A 10,628-nucleotide genomic window follows, 5' to 3' on the forward strand; every position below is an offset into this window, starting at 1 on the left:
CATATTTTATAATATTTTCAAAAAATGGTGTTACAATTAAAAATGTATATATTTTCAGCATAGTCATAATGTTGTTGAATAGATAGATAGTACATTATTGATTCCTTCAGGAGAGTTCCCTCAGGAAACTTAAAACATTTATTTATATATTTATACTACTAATGTAGAATAAACAAATAAATATATATTATTGTAATAGATTGATTTGTTACTTATATAAATTGTTGTTGTTGTTTTTTTTATTTTAAATATATTATGTTTTCTATTTCATTTTAAATATCCATCCATCCCATCCATTTTCTACCGCTTATTCCCTTTTTTGGGGTCGCGGGGGCTGCTGGCGCCTATCTCAGCTACAATCGAGATACATGTGATGTCAAGAAATGAAAACATAGATTTTCTTGAGCCTCAGATTTATTTTATTCCAACAGTAAGTCCAATGAATGCAAGTTCATCACATGGCGACAAACTGAGCAAAGGGCTGGTTACTATATATTAGCACAGATCCGACAAATCAGCCGGGCTGTCACCGTCAACATTCCACAATGTGGCATTTTGTGCTGTGCAGTACATGAAAACTAAAATTAAATAACAAAACATTAATAGCTAAAATCACTACAGTAAAACATTAGTAATTTGGTGTCTCTCAGTCACTTGTTTTACATTTTGTATTCAATAAGAACATAAAACCAAAGCATTTGTCCAATAAAATTAATTCACATTGACAATTGCGACTTGGCCTTTTTCAATGTATTCAATGCAGAATTGAAAAGAAACAATAAAGCTACAAATATATACAATTTGTCACTATATGTTTCTGGCTGCGCAGCCAATCACTGCTGGTTGGCATTAAGTATCACATGACAGGGTTTCTTTAGCTACATTTAGTGCAAGACTTTCAATCCAAATCCACATCCCCTTCATCCCACCTGAATGTGATTAGGCTGATTAAGAAAGAAAAATAAATAAGGTCATAAATACATGTCTCATTAACAAGCTGTGAAAATGTTTTGACTGGATATTTTGATGTATGAGTGAGCAAGTCACTGATATGTCTGCAGGCTACAAATCACTATGCAAAAATATATGCGTTAGCTTCACTTACAGTGCAATCTCAACCTGTGAAACGACCAACTCAGCAACTTGTATGTAGAAAAGGTGTGCCTGTCCGTAAAAAGTAAGCTCTGCAGTAATGACGCCAATTAAAGTGCATTGTGAAAAGTATGCCACCTGCAGCTTCAGACAGTGCACTGTTTGCTCCAGGCTGTCAGTGCTGTAATCTCAATGCCCTTCCATTGTATGCCGATATAGCAGGGAAACTTTTTTTGCTATATCGTTTGCAGCTTTTGCACGCTAGGCTTCAAACGTGAAGCTATCATGAAAGAGACGCAATCAAAATGGCGGGGAGCAATTGAGAGGGAACTTGTATAAAAATGGATGTAAAAAGGACACGTGCAAGATACACACGTTACATGGTGGTGGTGATGATGGTTAAATTAGTTGGGGTTGGGGCAGCTCAGAACTCGTCCTGATCTCCCTGTGCTCCGTCATCAACCTCTTCGTCCTCTGGTGGTGAAAATCCCTCCTGTGAAACAAGATAAAGCCTTCAGTACCTCACATTGTTTGCGCTTCCTAAACCCCACAAAACTAATTGTCTTGCGCACATTCGGTAAGAGTTTGATCCAAAAATCAGTGCAGGTTGGAAAAATGTTTTGCTTAATTTTTATCAAGCTGTTGCGCCTTCTCTATTGGTGCCTTAAAACGTACTAATTAACAAGTAAGCTTCACTAAACTGGGAGAGTGGAACCTCTGAAGTTTAACGCCCCAAAAGTTGTATAAATTTGACTTCTGAAGACTTGAGACTTCAGCTCTGTAAAAATCTAATGGTCTAACCCCCCAAAAAGGGTGTTTTTGATTATGCCACCACAGATGGGTACTACAGTAGTGATGGTAAAGAGAAAAGTGTGATGATGACCATATAATGTATTGCCACATAGGAAAGCTTTCCTGGCTGCTCAGTACAATATAGGTAAGTCAATAATATTAATCAAGGTACAGTATGGGGTTAAAACAGTGCCATAATTCGGAAAACTGGACTTCTTTTGCGCGCATAGAGACAAAATGTCAGCAGAGGCCATGTGCACACAGAGTATATGGTTTTTAAGCGCAACCATTTTTGCATTTTTTTGGTGTGTTTTTGCTTGCTTGTGAACTCTGTTTGGGCTCGCAATGTGTCTTTCTCTCTCAACATGCGCCACATCAGACTTTTTTAGCAAGTAGGGGCAGGCACTGATTAATTGGTCAAGAAACTTTGGTCACTTTAAATGCCTACAGTCTCCTGGTTTGAGGAAATCCAAGAGAACCACTATGAATTGATTAACGTGGACCCTGACTTAAACAAGTTGAAAAACTTATTCGGGTGTTACCATTTAGTGGTCAATTGTACGGAATATGTACTGAACTGTGCAATCTACTAATAAAAGTATCAATCAATCAAAGAACTGTGTGTCCCTTCTGAAGAAAAGTAGTCTTTAGAGCAGAGGTCCCCAAATAGAGTTTGACTGTCGATGTGCTGCCATCTGCTGGAGTCTAACAATATTGTTAATCATTGACCATAAGTGTCACAATTTCTTGTAGTCCGACACGTGACTGCTTACTGGAAGTGAAAAAACAGTCAACCAAGCTATGATGGCTGTTGTACATGTACAGCAAGCAGCACACAAACTGAGTACAAAAGAGGCTTAAATCTTCCTGCAAAAAGCAGATATGAGCTGAAAAAAATCAAGCTATGCAATGGAATAGATCCCTATCACAACAAAGATTTGTCGAGTGATAAGGAATTATATGTCGGTCGCATTCTCAGACATTTCGAACTATTGTGCTCCAGATATCTTTCTACATGACAAAACAGATGTAAACTTGGAAAAGCATTGAGGTCTGTGTGTGGCTGAGTCAAGGAAGTTAGTATCAAAACTCTCCCAGATAAATATGCACTGTTTTTGCTCGGATCGGGTTGTATTTCATGATTTAACTTCGCGTTTACTAATGTTTGTTGTGGTTGCATGCGCCGTTAACGAGCGTTTTCCTTTATCAAAAGGTAACCATAGATGTCAACATTGTGTATGTGCTGAAAGCTTGATTTATAATTGCTGCCATTGGTAAAAACTTAAATATTTTAGTTTTTTTTTTAACATTTCCTTTCTTTTATTTAGGCTTGCAGGGTATTGAGATACAAATAATATCAATATAATACTTAAAAGGGAAATAATAAATGCTTCTTCCCTTTTGGCACCTAGCATTTATTGAGAACAGTGCAAGGTTGACCACCACGTTTATTCATTGGGCAGGAAGTGAGCCAGATGTGACGTCAGGGACATCATGGATTACTGTGCATAGAAGCAATATATAGGCACCATTCAGACAAACTTTTCAACTCATGACCTGACTAATCATAATCCAAAATAGAAAGTTAATAAATGTGATACAAAACACACAACTTGTCCACTGAACTATGTGGACATAAAAAAAAAAAAAAATACCACATACAATTCAAAATTAAGGGAGGGGTAAAGTGTCTTGCCCAAGGACACAACAGCAGTGACTAGGATGGCGGAAGCGGGAATCGAACCTGCAACCCTCAGGTTGCTGGCACGGCCACTCTACCAACGAGCTATACCGCCCCATTTAATCACACCCATTTAAATCCATTAACAAGCATGAGTAAATATGCAACACACTCTTTCCACACATCAACATGTTTGATGCATTTTATCTGCTTGATTTGTGAAAGTAGATATGTTATTTCTTAATAGGGGAAGACCTGAGTGTCTCTTGTGTTCATGTTAGCATTTAAAGTAGCTAGCAAGTTAACGCTAGTCGGTCCAAATGTTTATCAAGGTGTGGTTATCAATCTCGGTTTTTCAATCATTTTAATTTAATATGGTAATGCTAACCATCATTAATTCTACCGAGGTTATAAATATAGCAGTTAATTGCTACATTACTAATAGGTTGTAGTGCAAAACATGTAAGTTAAATGACAAAATACACTAATAGTGGCTTATTTTGTCCAAAGGCAAAATGTTCTTCAGTACGGACACACAAGGTGTAGGCAAAATGAGGCAATGATCATGCAGACACGACACACACGCAGAGATGCCATGCAGAGTGTGGTTTTCACACACAAGGATTTTGGCCATTTTGAATCCATATAATGAAAACCAAAATGTCAAGTGGTGAAATGAGCATATGGTGATTTATCTCTATACACTTTTGTAAGGTAAAGTTAGTTTGTATATGTACTTTTTATTCTTAGTGATTACCTTCTTTTTTGGTATATTACAGTTGATATATAACAGCTTTTATATAACAGTTTGACTCTGGAAAAATATTACACAGAAAAAAATGCATTGTGTTATGAGCAATGAATTGTATACTGAGAAAAGAGGGTAGAGGTGCATTGACTTCCTGAACTTTGACATGCAAATATCGTCTAATCTCAATTTCCAGCCAGCTAACTCATGCCATCGTTGATTTATGAGCTGTTGCGTACAGTAATAACAAGTTCAAATTTGATCAGTGACGTCGATGTGGAAAGGTTGCTTCACGCCGCTAAAAGGTCAGTGAGTTACTACCTCAGTAGCATAGAGTATGTCCAGGATCTTGTTGAAGACTGGGTTGCTTTCACTTTCTCCTTCCTGGCAGATGAGTTCAATGTCTCTCAGCTTTCTCAAAGTAGAAGTCCCTCTCCTTTTCAAGTCCCTCCAATATTAGCTTCATGTCCACCATCTGAGTGCAGGCAGGAGATTTAAACCACAAAACAGATAAATAGGTCTCTCGTAGGTAATGTTTTAAAATGGCTTCACAGTTATCTTTATGAAAGAGAACCCCCAAGGTTCGGTTCAATATTGGGACATTTTTTTTTCTAATCTATATCAATGATTTATAAAATGTATTTAGGGATGTACTGCCTCCTATGTATGCAGATTATACCTTTCTTTTAATATCGCATTCTAATCTTGATAGCTTGGCACCAGAGAAGCAAAGAAGAACAATTTAATATTTCTGAATGGTTACTATATTCTCAGTTATGTAAGAAAAATATATATATATTTTTACTACAAAAAGAAAAGTTATAGTAAATAAGAAATTGGCATTGTTGATGGCATCAAAATTAGCCTGGTGCCTCCAACCAATGTTTTTGGAGTTATCGTTGATGAAAAATGAACTTGGAACAACATACTGAAGTTGTCTGTAACAACATGATGAAAATCATTAGGTATTTTGAGTAACATTTTGTTTTTTGTACGTAAACATTACATAGTACACATATATTGCAATATTTTTTGAGGTGTAACTTGTCAATCATACCTTTACAAAATCTTATTACCGGTAATTCAGAATAATACCACCAGCTCCTAAATCCAAAACTGCATTTTATTATTTCAGAAACAACTGAAAGCTATGTAAAGGGTAAGTTATAGTACCAATGATTATCACACACACACTAGGTGTGGCAAAATTATTCTCTGCATTTGACCCATCACTCTTGATCATCCCCTGGGAGGTGAGTTAAGCAGTGAGCAGCAGCGTTGGCCGCACCCAGGACTAATTTTTGGTGATTTAACCACCAATTCCAAGCCTTGACGCTGAGTGCCATAGTTGCTATAGTTGGTCTTGATTGAACTATGCTAAGGATGTGTGTTAAATATGATATATATTGAAATATATTCTTTCTTCTGTGACAATTGTGGTGTCTTTAAGAGGTGGCTTTAAAAGACAAGTCATCCATACCTTTTTTGCAAATTTGTTTGCTTTACATTGTATATTGGTGTTTTTCTGTGTGTATTCAACTAAAACAATATAAATATAAAAACAAGTACAGGTCAAACTGAATTGTTATTGTCACCTGCTGGTTCAGCTCCATGAGCTCCGAGTCTCCTCCATTGCGAGTCATGGCAGGATTCTTACGGGTCGCTGGTGCATTGATCAGCCTTTGAGGAGGGGGGGCACTCTTAGGCCTTGTAGGAGATGTCCTGATGGGACCTGGCAGACACAAACACACACACAAATATCAACACTGTCAGGGAGCAAGCATAACACTACCAAGGATAAAAAATGGAGATCTACCCTTTAAAATTCCCGCAAAATACATACCGTATTTTTCGGACTATAGAGCGCGCCGGTATATAAGCCGCACCTACTAAGTTTTAGAAGAAAAAAATGTTTTTTCCAAATATTAGCCACACTGGACTGTAAGCTGGAGATATATACATGATGAAATTAGATATCTACACTGAAAGATAATGTTAATGTTTATTTACATGCCTTGATTGTTTCCAATTGGTGCCTGTAACACGGCAGTAAAACGGCTGAGCAAAGAAAACAGAAAAGTTATTGTGTTGGACCACTAACTGCACTGCGATGAGGTGGCGACTTGTCCTGGGTGTACCCCGCCTTCCGCCCGATTGTAGCTGAGATAGGCACCAGCGCGCCCCGCGGCCCCAAAGGGAATAAGCGGTAGAAAATGGATGGATGGGCACTAACTGCAGAAGCTAGCTCTCCAAACAGCTAAATAGACTCAATAACACCACGGTAACAATTTGGTGAATTTACTAAGGAAGTTGTTAAACTGAAACAATACAAAAATAATGCCGTTAATAACAAGTTAAAAGTTAATAACACTATGACAGACACTTGGAAATGTGATAGCATATTAGCTAATGTTAACGGCACTAGCTTTGTTACATAACATGTACAAACAAGCATGAAAACACTATCATCAAACATGTGAAAATTTCCATCCATACATTTTCTACCGCTTATTCCCTTTTGGGGTTGCGGGGGGCGCTGGCGCCTATCTCAGCTACAATCGGGCAGAAGGCGGGGTACACCTTGGACAAGTTGCCACCTCATCACAGGGCCAACACAGATAGACAAACAACATTCACACTCACATTCACACACTAGGGCCAATTTAGTGTTGCCAATCAACCTATCCCCAGGTGCATGTCTTTGGAAGTGGGAGGAAGCCGGAGTACCCGGAGGGAACCCACGCATTCACGGGAAGGACATGCAAACTCCACACAGAAAGATCCCGAGCCTGGATTTGAACCCAGGACTGCAGGACCTTCGTATTGTGAGGCAGACGCACTAACCCCTCTGCCACCGTGAAGCCCATGTGAAAATTTAGTACGTATAAATTGTTTTACCTATATTGTAAGATTTACGAACGTTGCTTGGATTGATGACTGAAGAAACCATACGACTAGAAACGCTATGGACTAGTAAACAAGGGGTGGCACTTTCGTGACCTCTGTGGTGGTTTTTTTGTGGACTTCTGGATCTGCCTCCCGGGAGCCTTTTGGCCATGGAGACCAGCTGCTGGGTCTCTGCCACACCGGAGTCGGTTTGGAGGGACTGGAGGAGATGCGGATGAGGGGACAGGGCTGCGGAGCTAGCACTGAGCGCTGGGACGGAGAGGCTTTGCGGTGTCTTGACTGGGTGAGCAGGTGTCGGACACGACGTATCCTCGCTCATCCATGCGGACTGGACATTGGCCGAGAGTGGAGTCGGCTGTCTTGGTTGCTTTGTTGGGTCTGCTTCTGTCTCTGGCCATGCTCCCTCCTCCCCAGCGGACGATGGCGTGGAACACCGCAGAGGCCACCACAGTGTATATGTTTATTTTACTTTTTATTCATAGCTGTATGTAGAAGTGTCTGGTTGTATCTGCTGCTTTAATGTCTTTAATGTCCTCTGTGTTCTTTGATGTTTGATGTTTCCCTCTTTGTTCTATGGCTATGAGTTGTTGTTTTTTTTCCCTTGGCCTCAGTCTGCACCCCCACTCCAGGGCCCGGGCTAAGACCGATTTTTTTTATTTTATTTTAATCTTCTATTCTTTTCTCCCCCCACCCCTTGTTTACCTGTATGTCATCTTTTTTGTAAGGGGCGCTGGAAGCCGGCAGACCCGTCAGCGATCCTGTTCTGTCTCCCCGTAATGTTTGTCTGATCTTGAATGGGATTGTGCTGAAAATTGTAATTTTCCTGAAGGAACTCTCCTGACGGAATAAATAAAGTACTATCTAATCTAATCTAATCTAATCTGAACGGAATTAACGTATACTTCTCATTCACGGCACAAAACAGAAGGAAACTCTACTTTCAACCCACAGCAGCTGCAGGTGCTACTACTATTTAAGTTTATTGTATACAAAACATCACGGCCATAAGCAAAGAAAAATCAATAGACACCTTCGTATAAACCGCTGAGTTCAAAACTTGGATAAAAAGTAGCGGTTTATATTCCTTACATGGAATACACTCTAAATAAAATGTCTCGCTTAGATAGTATTTTACACACATCTTCATCATCTTCATGATCACAAACCATACAGTATTAGAGTAAATATATTAGGTCAGCATGAACACATACACACACACACACATACCCGATTGGAGTGGGTGTTACCTGAGCGAGCAGGTCTTTTAGTTTTGAGGACAAAGGGATCACCTGTGTTAGATGTGGGGCATGTGGTTGTATCAAGAGCAGGCAAAAATGAAATGACGCCTATTTACACACACATATACACACACACATACAAACACACACATGTATGTAATAAGAGTGTACCAGAATTGGGCGGTGGCGTTGGTGTTCCATCCAGGCTCTGACGTAAAAGTAGAGGGTCGTATTCTTTGCCGTCATAGTTGGCATCAAAGAACTTTTTAAACCACTGAAGGAACTCAAAGTTGTCCTGGAACTTGCCTTTGACCAACCTCTCCACGGCAATGATCTGGAACATAGACATAATACCAAATTTAATCAACACACAATATCTTCCATCTTCAGACTCTTGGCCTCTTTTTTTCAGATTGATACTATTTTTAGAAAATTAGAAGATCATTGCATCATAATTTATTCCATTTTTACTAGTAGTGGGATTACAGTGGAACCCGCTTACTGTAAATTTGTATTGACAACCATTAATGTCGCCCAACTCATCAAGTCTATCTCCACAATTAGTGTTGCATTACTCAAACGGTTAATTCAATGTCAACATAAAATTTGAGACCCAAAGGGATTTATTCTATGACAAATCGGTTAGTTTATGACAAACCGTGATGTTGCCCAACTGATCAAGTGTCCCACTGTGTTCTCCTTATTCCTTAAATGTGTTTGCTTTAATCGATGTCCATATATACAGTCAATGGCTTTTGTCGAGGTAAAATATTGGAGGTAAATGGGTAATTTCTATGAGAAGTAGGTCGATTTATGTCGACAATTCCAAATGTTACCCAACTAATCAAGTCATGGTCCACCATGTTCACCTGATAAGAAAATGTCCCTGTTTAAGTCGACATCGACATACAAAACATGGTCAACCACTACTGTTGAGATACAATTTAAGACCCAAAGGGATCCTGTCCAAGAAAAGAAATCAATCCATTAATGTCGACAAGACTGTGATGCCGTCCAACTCATCAAGTCCCATGCAACCCTATTCTTATTGTAACTAAAAAGTAACCACTTGAGTCGATGTCCACATACATGTTCGATGGCTTTACATTTAGAGACCTAAAGGGATCACTTCTCGGAAAAAAATCAGTCCGATTATGGCTAAACACCGTGATGTAGCCCAACTCATCAAGTCCCTTTTCACCCTGTTTTAATTATTACTAAAGAAAACATGCTTAAGTCAATGTCCACATACAAGTTTGACCATTTTGTCAACATAACATATGAGAGTTAAATGAGTAATTTCTATGAAAATGTAGTCCGTTTATGTCGAAGTGCTGTAGTATTATTACTTTCTCATTATCACTTAACAGCGTGAAACGACAATAAAACTACTAAATTACACAGCATGAAAATGTGCACTGACTTCCTGTTCAGTGCAAAATAAGCTTAAAATAGAAGCATGGCAGAAATAATCTGGATTTTATCACAGAAACTAACAAAATAAAGCTTTTTTTTTTTAAAATAATTTTTACAATATCAGCCACAGTTATATTTACTATATATTTATTATATGTTGTACTTATAAAAATGCAGATATATATACATTTTTTTTAATATATATTTAAGTATATTTAACAATATAAAAAAAATAAAATAAAATTAAACATGTTTCAAAAATTTTAAAAAGAATGTCAGCCACTGGAAGAAAGAAATGCACAAGTAAAAAAGCTGTATTGTCATTACAGCAGCTCTTTGTTATATTGGATGATAATATATAATATCCCATGAAAACAGAAGAATCTAAATTAAAATATGAACAAATGGAAGAAAACAAATAATAAACAAACCTCTAAATGGGTTCCACAAAATCACAGAGACACCCAGATTTAAATAATAGGTGAAAATTTGTGTGCTTACCTTGTCCACAGACTTTGTCTTAAATGAAGCCTGTAAGACTTTAAAGTTGTGGATGTACTCGTGCTCCAGTTTGGCATTAAACTTGACTTTCTTCAACATAATGCACCCTGGAAACAGCATGTCCATGAACTGGCAGTAAGCCGCACCTGTAAGCAGAATAAGCTTTTTGTTATTATATATATATATATATATATATATATATATATATATATATATATATATACATGTGTGTGTGTGTGTGTGTGTGTGTGTG

At 38.1% G+C, this 10,628-nt stretch overlaps 1 pseudogene; it reads right to left on the bottom strand.

The window, feature by feature from the left end:
• Nucleotides 1-396: 396 nt before the first annotated feature.
• LOC133541959 (microtubule-associated protein RP/EB family member 3-like) overlaps nt 397-10,628 on the bottom strand; it is a 22,559-nt pseudogene continuing 12,327 nt past the window's right edge.

The sequence above is a fragment of the Nerophis ophidion genome, linkage group LG24 (genome assembly GCF_033978795.1).
Source record: "Nerophis ophidion isolate RoL-2023_Sa linkage group LG24, RoL_Noph_v1.0, whole genome shotgun sequence".
NCBI lineage: Eukaryota > Metazoa > Chordata > Actinopteri > Syngnathiformes > Syngnathidae > Nerophis > Nerophis ophidion.